This window comes from Felis catus, chromosome C1, assembly GCF_018350175.1.
Source record: "Felis catus isolate Fca126 chromosome C1, F.catus_Fca126_mat1.0, whole genome shotgun sequence".
Classification (NCBI taxonomy): Eukaryota; Metazoa; Chordata; class Mammalia; order Carnivora; family Felidae; genus Felis; species Felis catus.
This window is the reverse complement of record NC_058375.1, coordinates 5,697,033-5,711,918: the sequence shown is the minus strand read 5'-3', so window position 1 is coordinate 5,711,918 and position 14,886 is coordinate 5,697,033. Positions and strand designations below refer to the sequence as shown.

General features: G+C 47.5%; 1 long non-coding RNA gene across 4 annotated transcripts; it reads right to left on the bottom strand.

The window, feature by feature from the left end:
- Positions 1 to 1,439: 1,439 nt before the first annotated feature.
- On the bottom strand, positions 1,440 to 13,972 carry LOC109502062. Of its 4 annotated transcripts, none has more exons than XR_006583881.1 (4): positions 13,210 to 13,972; positions 12,018 to 12,767; positions 5,381 to 5,769; positions 1,440 to 2,227 (listed from the first exon to the last, which is right to left on the bottom strand). It is a non-coding gene; the product is annotated as an uncharacterized LOC109502062 (long non-coding RNA). The 4 variants fall into 4 exon arrangements; XR_002744305.2 differs by lacking the exon at positions 13,210 to 13,972 and having other exon boundaries at positions 5,381 to 5,487; positions 5,646 to 5,769; positions 12,018 to 13,173; XR_002160406.3 differs by lacking the exon at positions 13,210 to 13,972 and having other exon boundaries at positions 12,018 to 13,173.
- Positions 13,973 to 14,886: the final 914 nt, after the last annotated feature.

Below are 14,886 nucleotides of genomic sequence, written 5' to 3'. Positions count from 1 at the left end.
ATGGTCCTCAGAACTTTGTCCTGGAGCGATGGCCCCAGAAGCAGTCAATGACCTTAGACTCCCGAACGGGCAGGAGAAGAGACAATCTCCTGCATGCCCTTGGTCTCCACGCTCTTGACCAGGGGAGGACCGAACGATCTGGTGCAGCTGAAGTGACTGGTTACTCACTGGACAGAAGTGCCTGGTGTTGAAACCAGCTCGTCACCTGCCCAGGTGTGGCCTGGTCCCCCACCCCCTGCCTGCTGCTGGCAGCACACCCGCTTACTTTCTGGAAACTTACCAAGCTCCTGCCTTTCCTCTAAACCTGATCATCCTCCCCTATTCCCGCCTCAGCCTCTGGCTGTTCTCAGATGTCAACACTCCATAATCTAGGTTACCTTCCGTTCTCCTCTTCCTCCTCTTGGCTTTGTCCACACAGCGGCCTCCCAGCTGCTCCCCTGCCTCCAGTCTTTCCCTCAGCAGGTGCCCCTTCCTCTTTGGGGCCATTCTCTCCATCGGTGCCCTGTCCTCATCCGCACCGGTCCCTCTGTCATGGCTCCTACCTTCCTGATCTGAGAGTATCTTGTCCGGTTTGTGTTTCCCTCTTGAAATACTGACGTGCATGCATGTGCTGTGTCTCAGCTGCCTGAGAGCTCTCTGCAGGCGAGGGGTCCAGGTGATACAGAGAAGTTCCCTGCTCGTGAAGAAGGTATTCTCTAGGGGAGGCAGGACATGGGCGTGGGTGCTCATTTACAAACACGTAAATGAGGAAGGTCATTGTCAGGCGATTCGTGCTACAGAGGCCGAAAGAATCTGGATGATGCGACAGAGTGGCAGGGGTAGCTGGGAGACCGTTTCCACGATGTCTTGCATTTCTCCGCACCTTGGGAACGGGCGGGGGGTGGGGGGGAGGCACTGGCGGCCTGTGCCCTGGATTCTCTTTTCAAAGATGTTTGTTTAGTCAACAGTCTCAGAGGATAGAGGCAGAGCCTCCCTCCGGAGCAAAGGGCAGGGCGGCTGACTGTCCAGCAAAGAAAGATGATGTCCCGTTCGGGGCAGAAGGAGGACACCAGGTGCCCGTGTGTCCGTTAGAACAGATCCGGGCTCCCTGAACTCAGGTTTCCTCACCTGTGACACACGCCCACCGAGGGGGCAGCATCTGCCTGGATTGCTGGGTGCCACCGACTTGCGGTTCGGGGAGCAATGGAAACCCATGCAAATGTGAAGCCCGGGCTGCGGGCTGTGCTGGGGGCACTAACGTCCTGGTCTCTGGCCCAGAGAGGCCCACGTCTTCTGCCGGCATCCATGAGATGTGGTGGGCTAACCTGTTAGCCCAGGGAAAAATCTGGTAAGTGAGGAGACCCATTCATTCATTCATTCACGTGTATTTATTGCACTCCTGCCACTTACCAGGCACTTTTTTAAGTACTTGCATAGAATAAACCCCTCAAATATTCCGGTCCTATGAAGCTTATACTTTATTGCAAGGGAAGACCAACAATAAACTACCTGAAGAATATAATACATAGAAAGATACCAAGTCTAATATTATATAGCATCATATAGTGCATAATGTGATAAATAACATGGAAAGATAGATCAAGGAAGGGCTGGGCTGGGGTAGGGGAGAAGGTTTATCATTTTAAATGGATATGAAACAGAAGTGGTCCAGATATTTTAGTTTTATTGGTGAAGGGAGGGCAGTTAGCATATTCTCGGTGGAGGGGGAACCACTGACGGGTATAGGCAGGGAATGATGACTTCCAACCTTGGCTGCAGGGCAGGGAGCGGGTGACGGTGGGGAGAGCAAGGGAGCAGAGGCTGTCAGCTGCCCAGGAGGGAGGCCGGATGTGGGCAGTGGGACGGAGATGGAGAGAAGTGTCATATTCCGAAGAAGGGAAGGGAGGGGAATATATTTTGGAAGTAGAAATGACAGCGGTTTTCGACAGATTGGTTGCGGAGTGTGAGAAAGACCAGAATCCAAGATGACACTTGGGTTTCGGACTTGAACCACTGGGTAAAATGGAGGTGCCCCTGCCGGGGGTGGGGGGGAGGCTGGGGGTGGAACAAGTCTCCATGGAGACTGACCACGTTGTCCGTGATTTATAGATTTCATCTCAACACACACGTCTGTGCTCAGAAGTGAGAGCCACGTTTCGTGACAATCTGCCGGAATGCGGAAGCCTTCCCGATCTCTGGCGTTTCTCTCTGCGTTGTCTCTGGTTCTCACATCCATGAACGTGTGTATCTGTGTGCATATCAAAAGATTTGGCAATGTCATAGTAATAGAAACGTATAATAACAGGGGCGCCTGGGTGGCTCAGCCGGTTAAGCGGTCACGATCAGGTCACAATCTCGCGGTCCGTGAGTTCGAGCCCCGTGTTGGGCTCTGTGCTGACAGCTCAGAGCCTGGAGCCTGTTTCAGATTCTGTGTCTCCCTCTCTCTCTGTCCCTAACCTGTTCGTGCTCTGTCTCTCTCTGTCTCAAAAATAAATAAACGTTAAAAAAAATTAAAAAAAAGAAACGTATAATAACATGTTAATAATATATATACAAATAATAATAGAAACACATAAGTACATAAATCACAATATAAAACTCATATACTATAGTATATATATTATATATAACACTTGATGGATATATAGAAACATTTAAAATGTGCCTTTTAAATCTCAAATATATATATTTTTATAGAATGATCACAAAGTGATAAGTTGTAACATACATCATTCATCTATTCGGTCCAGTAATCTCTAAAGCATTGGTTGACATTTGGAAATTGTAGATGTAATTTTTGTTTGTTTCTTAGGTGTGGCTGTCACTAGCCATATGACACCACCAGCAGGTCTGAGCTGTCATTGGACATGGGGATGGCATTGTCAGGAAAAGTGGTGAGAAATCTGAAAAGGGGAAGAAGAGAACCCTGGGTGTCTCCAGTCCTTCTGGCTTATATGCACTTTTGGGTTTTTTAAATTTTTTTATTTTTTGTTTTTAAATTTACATCCAAGTTAGTTATCATGTAGTGCAATAATGATTTCAGGAATAGATTCCAGTGATTCATCCCCCACATATAACACCCAGTGCTCCTCCCCGCAAGTGTCTTCCTTAATGCCCTTTGCCCATTTAGCCCATCCTCCTACCCACAACCCCTCCAGTTTGTTCTCTGTATTTAAGAGTCTCTTCTGTTTGGTCCCCCTCCCTGTTTTTATATTATTTTTGCTTTCCTTCCCTTATGTTCATCTGTTTTGAATCTTAAAGTCCTCATATGAGTGAAGTCATCTGATGTTTGTCTTTCTCTGACTAATGTCGCTTAGCATAATACCCTCCAGTTCCATCCACGTAGTTGCAAATGGCAAAGTGTCACTCTTTTTGATTGCCAAGTAGCACTCCATTGTGTAGATATACCACCTCTTCTTTATCCATTCATCTGTCGATGGACATTGTATGCACCTTTGGTTTTGAGCTACTTCACAGCTCTGTGTGTTATGGAAACTGGCAGTAGTATAATTGATCTTTGTCCACAGAAATGCAAATTAATATTATCCACTGGAGATATGATAGACTATCCCCCTGGGGATATGGACCTGTTTTGGATCAACTTGCATATTTATTTCAGCATTCTTGATTTTCTCTATAGTGTATTCTCTGAATTCTCCTTTGCATGGATTGTAACATCCTACCGGCTTCTTCATCAGTTAATGAGTTATATCTTTGACACACATTCATCTAATAGTTGTCCGAGTTAAGCTGATTTTACCATTTAAAAATTATTTTTAACAACATCAAATGTTTCCAAAGATCATCTATTAAGTGGGTAGTTATTAGGTTATCCAAGATCCCCATAACTAGAGATTTTCTCTTAACATCAATGACATCGGTCAAGATGCTGAACCCTCTCTTAACTTCTATTGACCTAACAGCAATAACTTTACAATCTTTTCTAACTGCTTTTATACTGCCTGATACTTTTTAAAAATTTAACATCTTTATTATCAAATAAGTCACAGACAATGTCTTGAAATGTCATTGTAATTAATTGCCTCAATTTGTTATGTTTTTTCTTCATCTGCAATCCAGAAGTTCTGTAAACCTTGTTGGCCAAGTTTCAGGATTCGGTAAATTGGAATAACTCAAAAGTTTTCAAAATTTTTCATATGTTGCTCTTAAATACATTCACATACAATTTTGTAAACAGGCTAATATATTCAATCTTGAAATTGATACAGTCTTCCCAAATTGTTGTAGAGCATTTTCTTATTTCTGTCACGTCTTTTTCTTCATTTTTGCAGATTTATCTACAAGTAAGTTCAAGCACTTTGTCATTCACTGCATTCATGTTGGCTTTAATAGCTGAAACCTTTCTTTCTTTTTAAGCAATCTTTACACCCAATGTGGGGCTCGAACTTACAACCCTGAGATCAAGAGTCGTACGTTCCACCAACCGAGCCAGCCAAGCACCAGGAACACGTCTTTCTTATAAGGCTAAGAAAAGCGCTGAGTTCTTTTTATGACATCATTTATCAAGGTCACATATCTGCATGATGTTTTGTTTTCCATACTGTTTATTTCCATTTCGCAGTTTATTACCATTCAAGGCTGGCTACGATCTCCAGCTGGCTCTTGGCGGTCTAGTAGACCCAAATATTCTTCCAGTTTTCATTTTTTCGATTCCTTCCTTTTCAGACACATTATCTGATTTTCTTTGATAGTCACTCAATACATGGTAGAAAATATTTAAAGTTACTTGCTATGAATCTTTCATTACATTGACCCCAAATAATTGAACGACGTCTATGACACAAAAGTTTCTTTGTGTGTTTAAAATGTTTTTTAACTTTTTTTCATGTTTATTTGTTTATTTTGAGAGTGAGAGACAGGGGGAAGGGCAGAGAGAGAGAGGGAGAAGGAGAATCCCAAGCAGGCTCCGTGCTGTCAGCACAGACCCCAACGTGGGGCTCGACCTGAGCCAAAATCAAGGGCCAGATGCTTAACCAACTGAGCCACCCAGGCATCCCACTTTGTGTGTTTTAAAATGGATTGTAGGGGTGCCTGCGTGGCTCAGTAGGTTGAGTGTCCAACTTCGGCTCAGGTCATGATCTCACGGTTCATGAGTTTGAGCCCTGTGTTGGGCTTTCTGCTGTCAGCATGGAGCCCGCTTCAAATCCTCTGTCCCCCCTCCCTCTTTGCCCCTCCCCCACTCATGCTCTCTCTCTCTCTCTCTCTCTCAAAAATAAACATTTAAAAAAATAATAAGGGCGAAAAAATAAACAATAAAGAAATAAACATATGGTAGGGGGGACATAGTTTTACAAAATCCCATTACTGAGAATATGAGCAAACGTGTGGAAGCCCACAGCAGTACACTATTCTACGTAAGGATATTTTATAATTTATTTACCTTTTTACCTGTCGATGGGTGTCCAGGTTCTTTGCTGTCATAAACAATGATGCAATGAACATCTGTGTGTTCACACTCTCCTGAGCAGACGTTTCTCCAGATTTATGCTGTAAGTAGGATTTCAGGGTGAAAGAAATGGGCATTTTTAACTTTACTTGGTATTTTCATCTGCTCCCCAAAGTGGATGACCTGACTTACGACCCCACCACAGTGTCTCCGCGCCCCTGATTCTCCACGTCCTTGAAGACACTCGGCCCCATCAGACCTCTTCATCTTTGCACATCTGGTAGGTCTGGAGTGATGCTTGCTTCCTCACTGGTCTTCTTCTGAGTACCAGGCACTGTGCCAGGCCGCCAGAGAGGGACATGGTCCTGTCTTAGAGGTCCCTGCTGAGTGAAGGGGAGCAAGTCCAGAATAACTTTCAGGGACACCGACCCGTGTTGGGCTCTTTATATATTTTCCCCTCTCTGGTTCCAAGAGTCCTCCCCAGGGCAGGTGTGTGGGGCAGAAATTCCCCGGAAGCCATCCCCTCCTTGTGTTCTGAATTCACTGGGAAGATAGATCTTGGAGGTCCTTGGTTGGGAACAGTCCCTGAGACTGCTCCGGGGATGGAGAGACTCCTCCTGGGGGCGGCTTGGGCACCAGGGCTCCAGTCTGGGCTGGGATGCCAGTGTCCGGGAACGGCCAAGAGCGGAGTGGGTGGGGCAAGGGCGTCCGGAGTTACGGTGTCCCTCTGATGGGACTGCCTCTAATATTTCACTCTGGTTAGGGCACTGGACCAGGACGGGAAGCATCAGGAGGCCTGAGAATGAAAGTCATGAACTTTCCTGATTCCCTGGGTACGATGGAGGCTTGGAGTCCAATTTGATTGAGGAGGAAGAGGGAGACGGATGCTCCACTGCGCCTGCGTGTGTGGGTAAGCCACGCGGTAAACAGGCCATCTCGATGCATCGTGAAACACGTGGCTCTACAGGGCAACAGCGTGCGTGGGCACCGCATGGGCACTCAGCTCAGTCCCAAGGTCGGGGGACCCTGGAGGGGGGAGTGTCCCTCAAGGGGGAGGAGGAATCAGACCAGAGCCTCAAGTGTTAAGGAAATTGGGTTTCTCTTTGGAATAATAAATGGAGGAATATCAAAGAGAGGAATAAATCTACATTTGTGAAAGATGATCCTGCCTGCAGTGTAGACAATGGATCAGGGGTCAGGAGACTGGAGTGAGCAGGGGAGACTTGGCAGGCAATGATGCAGGTGACACTAGGTGGTCACAATGGCTGTGACCAGAAACACAACCCCGGGGGGCCTGATGCTGCTCTGGTGGGAGGGGCTGGGAAGGCAGCGACAGGCCCTGAGAAGCCCAGGAAGAGCGGGTGTGGGTGGGTGGGTGTGAAGGCGAGGGTTCTGTCAGGGCCCGTTCCATTTGGCAGCTTGGGGACCTAACAGGAAGTGAGGACCTCGTCAGAAGCTCACGAGCAGGACCGGGGACCAGTCATTTAGTTTAAGTGTCACTTAGTTTAAGTAAAGATACAGGGGTGATGACATCACCCAGGGAGGGCGAGAAGGCGGAAAAGGAGAGAGGGTCTGGGACAGGAATGGCTATTGTGTAGTTTCAAGATACAATCAAGTTCCATTGTGACCTGGCTGCCTCTACCTTTTTTTTGTTTTAATTTTTGTTAATGTTTCTTTTTGAGAGAGAGAGAGACAGAGAGAGAGACAGAGCATGAGCAGGGGAGGGGCAGAGAGAGAGGGAGGCACAGAATCCAAAGCAGGCTCCAGGCTCCGAGCTGTCAGCACAGAGCCCGACGCGGGGCTCGAACTCACAAACCGTGAGATGGTGACCTGAGCCGAAGCCGGACGCCTAACCGACTGAGCCCCCCAGGCACCCCTGCCTCTGTCTTTTTGTTGCCATCCTCGACGTGAATTTATAATCGTTTCCCCCAGCCTTACCTTACAGAGCATTTCATATAAAAATGAACCACTGCCTCTATTATCCTGAATACTAGAAAAACCGCGTCACAAGCTACAAGGGCCACATGCGCTGCTGTGAGTTGCCTTCCCGGCTGCACGTTGTTTTAGTCGTGAGACTCTTAGCTCACGGGTAGCTCATAAAGTTCCTAATTAAATGGGAGTGGGAAAATACGTTTATTATTTATTTATTAGCAAACAGCCTTTGATAATGAACCTGAGCACTTTGACGACGTGTACCGACAGGATCTTTTCGAATCTGGGCTCATCGGGGACGGCTACAGAGAAGGGGGTGGGCTCTTTTTTTACAACCAACCACACCAGAACTACTCAAAAGGTGTTTTCCTCTTCGAAGCGGGAGATTTAGTCAAGCGATTACGCCCTTTGAGAGGACACGATTGAAATGCTTTTGGGGGGCAAGACTCTCTCCTAAATACCTGCTTCAGGGGCTCAAGCCATCTCTTTGGAGGAGGATGAGGGGGCTTGACTTTTAGGATCAGCCAAGTCGTTGGGAGCCAAGTGTGATGAATGAGAGGAAAGACTGAGCCAAGTAATCGCAGATCGGCAAACTTGCGGTATCCCCACCCCCGGTCGGGCCTCCCCCTCCCCTATTCTCACCCACTCACGAAGGGCATTGCCATCCACCAGTCTGAAAAACAACTTCATTAGAGCATTTGTTTATAATTTAAATTATAATTCACCCCTCCTTAGTCAGTTTTGTGTTTTCTCTAACACACATTCCAGAACATTCCGTTCCGGTAAAACACAGGCATAGAGAACGTGTTCAAAAAAATTCTAGGGGTGCCTGGGTGGCTCCGTCGGTTGAGCGTCCGACTTCAGCTCAGGTCATGATATGTTTCTTGAGTTCGACGCACACATGGGCGTCCCTCCCCCGCTCTCTCTTTCTCTCTCTCTCTGTCAAAATAAATAAAACATTTAAAAAATATATTAACTGAACTTCAAAATGAGCGGCAAGCCAGAGGAAGTAGCAGCGGGCCGGCAATGGACGACCTAAGGTAACAAGACGGTACCCTACTGTTTTCTTCAGTGATTTCAAAGCTATTCATGTAATTCGCATCCGGCCACCCAGAAAGATGGGCCAGGCAAGTCCCAATATCCCTACTGTACAGAAAAGGGCGCAAAAACCAAGCTTATAAGGGAAGGAAATGCCGTGGTTCAGACGGGACGGCTGATCATTAGAGCCGGAGGGAATCTGGTCAGATAGCGAGCCTGAGTTCACTTTACGAGTGAGAAAACAGGGGCTGGAGAAGTGAAGTGATTCATCTGCCACATCTTAGCTGCTTGCTAGGAGAGCCAACGTTAGATTCCAAGTTCTTCAGTTTCTAATCAAATTCCAAGAGGGTGATTCCAAACGCGTCAGCGAACGGCAGGATCACCGCAGCGAATGCATGTGCGTCCTCCCCACAATGACGCAGGACGGCAACACTCATCTGGGGGCTCCGGCACCAGACTGCCTGGGTGGGAACCCTGGTTCAGCCCCTTTGGGACTCAGTAAACTTGAGGGACCTCATAAATTGATTCACACCCAGGCATCCATGATTAATGTGATGTCTATCCCAGTCGAACCTACTTTTTGAAAGAGAATGCCTGGAAATCTTTAGCCCCCAGGCACCAATCTCTGCTGCTGGTGCCTCGCCTAATACCTGACACAGAGTCAGCACTCCATAAATAATGGAACTCAGGCGTAGTTGAACTTGAGTGTGGAGGTTCTGGAGCAAGAGGGACCGTGCTGGAATTCCTCAGTTCATCCTACAGACGTGACGCGTTCCCTATTCCCCGAGGTTTTTGTGGCCCCGAAAACTTACTTTGGGATGGGCAAGTATAAGCTAATGAATTAGGGAAATCTGGCAAAATTATAATGATAAGGTAATAAGCTCTATTATATCAGTTTTCAGGGAGTTAGAGTGAACCATTCCAACGAAGACACTGGCTAATAGGTTGCTGTGGCCAAAAGCCCATAAAATACATCAAGGAAAACTGAGAATATGTTCCCACCTTTCTCAGAAGCGAGGGTACCAGATACATCTTTAATTATGGCATGTCAAGAAAATATCTTGAGGAAGAACCATTAAAAAATAATCAGGAGAAGGAGAGAGAGGCTGATATTGGGGTTAGAATAAGAAGGTTAGGACCTTTTTTTTTTTTTTTTTTTTTTTGCCTAGAAAGACAATGGCTCTGAGGAAAAATAAAGAATAATTTCTTTTTTTTCTTTTAACTTTTATTTATTTTTGAGACAGAGAGAGACAGAGCATGAACAGGGGAGGGTCAGAGAGAGGGAGACACAGAATCTGAAACAGGCTCCAGGCTCTGAGCTGTCAGCACAGAGCCTGACGCGGGGCTCGAACTCATGGACCGCGAGATCATGACCTGAGCTGAAGTCGACAGCTCAACCGACTGAGCCACCCAGACGCCCCAGAGAATAATTTCTTCACGGATTTTCTGTTTATTGTACAAATTTACCAAATGCCTACTTGGTCCAGGCACATTTAGGTGCTAGAATTCACCAACACACAAGACAGACCAATCCTTGTCCTTGTGTGTTGGGGGGGGCGGTGAGGGGGGCCACTGGATATTAATATAAATTTTTTTTTTCCAAATTTTGGAAAATTAGGTAGAAAGATTATCTTATGAAGCCTGAAAGGGGTATATTTAGACCAAGCATAAGAAACATAGAAAGATTATCTTATGAAGCCTGAAAGGGGTATATTTAGACCAAGCATAAGAACCCCTGCACAATGCCCGGGACTAGAGCAGTGCCCTGTGGATAATTGGTGATTTTATCTAACAGAAGTGCTGTTGTTCTTAATATCCTTTATCTTTGCGACATTAAAACTCCAAGAAAACTCCAGAAAAAGTAGGCGAAGGACAGCAGGCAATTCAGAAAGAAAAGAAATGGCCAATCGAATTAAATGCAAATTCGAATATGTGCAAAATCAAATGCAAATGAGAATGTATGCAAATTTAAATGCAAATTAGAACCCACGCAAAATTAAAGGCAAATTAAAACGTAACAGTGCAAGTCGCTAGAAACTTCAAGAGTTAGCTATGCAGGTAGAAAAGGCTAACAGATTCTAATAAATCCACACAAGGTGTATAATGATTGATTAGTGAGAACTAGACATTGGGGGATATGAAAACCGACACTTGAACAATAGGTTGTTGTCAGAGGCTCCTAGCATAGCTCATTGAGTTTAACCCGAGATTTCTGTTCTGCAGGCTCACGGACCCATTCCTGGGGACCACCAGGGGGAGGCGGAAAAACGCTGAGTTGAATTTTTGGCACGCGGCCCAGCCAGGCTTTCTTATGTAACAATCGCCTGAGCTAGTTAGTATGAGAACTTTTGAAATAAAAGCTAAGAGTGGCCAAAACAAATATGTGGCCAGATTAAAGCCAGCTTGGCCAATGTTGCTCTAACATTCCTGCTTTATAAACATAGAAAACAGTAAGAAAAGAGAAGGTTGTGTTTTTGCCACAAATCATATTTGTGATCCTTGTCTGTCTCTGTTACACCATCTTCGCTGTCAAAAGCTTGAGCATTCCAGAGAGTCCACTGGGAGCTTTCGAAACACTAACCAAAACAAAGCAAAAGTCAGGGATAGAGAAACTAAGGTTCCCTGTTCTCTTGTGGGTGTCACCGAAGTTTTCACTTTCATAACCGATGCTGGATCTTTCAAGCAAACGCCTAGAACCCTCCCCTCTCTGCAAACCAGGTATCTGTGGACCAGGTGATGTATTTGTTCAGCATATCCTGTGCCTTTATTCCCAGAAGAAAGGGAAGGGGACAGAACACTCTGTCAAATAAACAATTGCCCAAGGTCTTGGGCAAGAGAAATTGGGACAGGAAGCAGACAGCGGACTCTTTGCCCTAGGTAACTGCCTGATAAGGTAAACACACCGTGTACAATGAGTTCCTGTCCTCCTGTGATAAATATTTATATGCTGAGCCCTGTGTTTGAAAGCACTAAACCATCCCTCAGTCTGAACATTGACCTTTCGATGCAGAACACAGGGCTAATTTTACAGGTGATGTAATTAATTTTTGTGGCTCCAAGCCGTACTGGGAACGAGAGAAATGGTTGTTTTGGTGATTGTTTAAGAGGGATTCGGCAGGCCACGCACAGCGTTCGGGTAACAGTATCAGCACACGGTCGGCAGATTTCTTAGTCGCACCTGGAATTCAAGGATCTTAGGAAGACGGTGGTGTAGGGAGCTTATCACAAACAAACTCAGGTTCTCCGGATGTTAGAGGAGGTGATGAACTCGACCCTGTGTTCAGGCACGGCCTCGCACTAATGTTCGGAGCATGCCAAGGGCTTTATTTTTAGCAAATGGCTTTAGCATGGACCCAAGTTTCTGTGACCGCGATGTACTTCACTTTAACGTTAATAAAATGTACAGGCAGACCACTATTTCACGGTGAGCTGAACTGACCCCGTCCCCCAAAACGTAAAAGGCCGACGATGAATGAGGAAAGATACCTGCCACGAAACAGCACCATCCCGTGGCCCAAGCTGGAAACCAGGGTCCGTCCGCACCCCTCTCTCTCGCCCCTGTGTTCAGCGCATCTGAAGACCTTGTTCCACCCCTGAAATACCTCAAATGCACACACTGCCCCCATCACACTTTGCCAATTCTCTGCCTCTTCCAACTTACCCTTTGCACAGGTGTCCCCGGGCACTAACTCACAGCAGTGCCCTCTGCACTTCCGTTTCTCATTAACTGGCACATTCTCCGGTTCTGCATCTTGGGTCCCCCTCCCGTGACCCACCCTCTGCCAGGTCTTGTGGATCGGCCTTCTGGAACACCTTGGAGCCATCCACCCACATCACTGGAGGTTCACTGCCTCTACCCTTTCTCACGTGGGCCCTCACGTCCCACGTGGACGGCAGAAATGACCTCCATGACCTCTGGGGCCCATTCAGCAGCTCCGGCCTCAACGTCCCCAGCAAAGCCAGAGGGACCTTTCCCAACCACAAGCCTGATGAGGCCACTTCTGGGCTGAAAACCAGTTCGGACTTCCCTCCGCCCTGAGGATGAAGACAAAGCTCCCATCCCACTTTCAGGGGCTGTGTCACTACCCTAGTGCCACCCCCAGGGAGGGTGGGCTGCTCAGCCATGCCAGCTCCCAACACCGAGCCCAGGGGACTTCCTCCCTTTTCGCTCGCTCATTCACTTCCAAAAACTCATCCGCGTCTGAGATCAGCTTACTTACTCGTCTGCACATCACAGGTGCTCAGTGCATATCTGTGGAATAAATGAACGGATGAAAGAACCAACCAAGGAAACCTCCGTCCCAGGGTGATAAACGGTGGATTCATCCAAGAAAATGGCAGACCTTAAAGACCATAAACTAGGAGTCCAGGCCCTGGATGGCCATCTTATCCATAGCGGTGGACAAAGAGTCTAGAAAGGAAAATGAACAGTTGCTGGCCGACTGTCTGACCGCCTCACCTTGATCTGGAACTCTCTAATCTCTGTGCCCACCCCCCAGTCCCCGGCACTGGTCTTCCTTCACATTCCAGCTCAAAACACATTCCTTCACGTCGCTGGACACGCCCGCCCGCCCGCTCCTTTGGGCCTCAGGGCCTTGCACCTGCTAATATCTCTCCAGCCCCTCCCCCTCCCACCGCAAGTGGTTATTTCCTACTCCTTCATCGAACTGCAACGCCGATGTCACTTCCTGAGAGGAACCTTCCGGAGCCCTAGGCCAGATCAGATCCCCTCACAGCATGCCAGTCCTTGCCCAAACACCAATCGACCCATTTTGCAATTACGGGTTTGGGTAACTCTCACTACCATCTACCTTCTTGCCCCGTGAAGGCGGGGATTGTGGGGTGTTCCTCACCTCTTCAGGCAGACCTCCATCCAACACAGCAGCTCGTCTAAAGCGGTGCCCAACTAATATTTGGTGATTGTTACGGAAGCACGGGGAGTGTTGACACTCTAAGACGCTTTACGTATGTGACCCTCAGACTCCAGGAGAACGAGTGGGCAAAGGAAGCAGCAAGCAATCCAAACGATACAAACGGTCCAGCAACCTTAGTAGCAATGAGGGAAACGCACGTTAGAACATAACAGAAGATCGCTTCGACATGATAAGTGGCGAACTCTCCGAAAGGCAATCGTAACATCTGCACGTTCGACGCAATCTCGATCAAAATCCCAACAATCTGTTTTTGCAGAAATAGAAAATCCCTCCCCAAAATTCACATGTAATTGCAAGGGACCGTGAACAGCCGGAACCATACTGGACAAAAACAAAGTAGGAAATCTCACGCTGCCTGATTTCAAAACTTCCTACAAAGCTACAGTCATCAAAACGGGGTGGTCCTGCCACAGAGACAAGACTTCTAGACCCATAGAATAATCTAGAACAGGAAAGTGAAATAGATGTCCCAGAAAGAAATCCTCACCTAACTGGTCAAATGATTTTCAACAAGGGTCCCAAGACCGTTCCATGGAGGAAAGGACGGTCTTTTCCCAACGGTGCTGGGAAAACTGGACATCCACATGCACAAGAACAAAATTGGACTCTTACCTAACACGATATGCCTGCTCAAGTGGGCGAGGGGCAGAGAGAGAGCGGGAAGAGAGAGAATCCCAAGCAGGCTCCTCACTGTCAGTGCAAAGCCCGACGTGGGGTTCGGACCCAGGAACTATGAGATCATGATCCAAGCCCAAATCAAAGGTCAGATGCTTAACCAACTGAGCCACTCAAGCACCCCTGCAATTGCATTTCTAATTGTATCTGGATGGTCTTCTAGAAGACACGGGAACAACAACTTCAAAGGCCACAGGTGTCCCTTCAGCGGCGGGTCTTAGATGGATGCTGTGGGGGCCACTTGCCGTCCTAGGGGGCTCAGGGGTTTTAGCTGTTTGGGCATCTGATAAAGGACTGATCACCACTCTCGGGTACCCGGCCTTCCTCTTTGTTACCAGAACTGGACTTTTACTTCTTTTTTTTTTTTTTTAATTTTTTTTTTTAACGTTTATTTATTTTTGAGACAGAGAGAGACACAGCACGAACGGGGGAGGGCCAGAGAGAGAGGGAGACACAGAATCGGAAGCAGGCTCCAGGCTCTGAGCCGTCAGCCCAGAGCCCGACGCGGGGCTCGAACTCGCGGACCGCGAGATCGTGACCTGAGCCGAAGTCGGACGCTCAACCGACTGAGCCACCCAGGTGCCCCTGGACTTTTACTTCTGAATCTTATGAACCAAGCTATTTGAAACTTTCAAGAAAGTGTCTGCACAGTCCAAATCATAAAAGAAGCCAGACACCTGCAGAGGAGGCGGGCAGGTATGAGGGTGGTACCCCAGCGGTGATGTCTGCTTCCCCCACAGCCCAGGCGGGGCCCTGTCCTGGTGTCACTCTTTCAGGGGCCCCACTTCGGTCCGACCGCACCCTCCCTCATAGAGCAAGGAGCCCGGTCCCCACTTCCAGGCTGTACTCTGGTTTTCTGGGACCCCGGGATCCCCTGCCCCAAGGGTCCCCAGCCAACTTGTAGGGTCTGCCCTTCTGTCA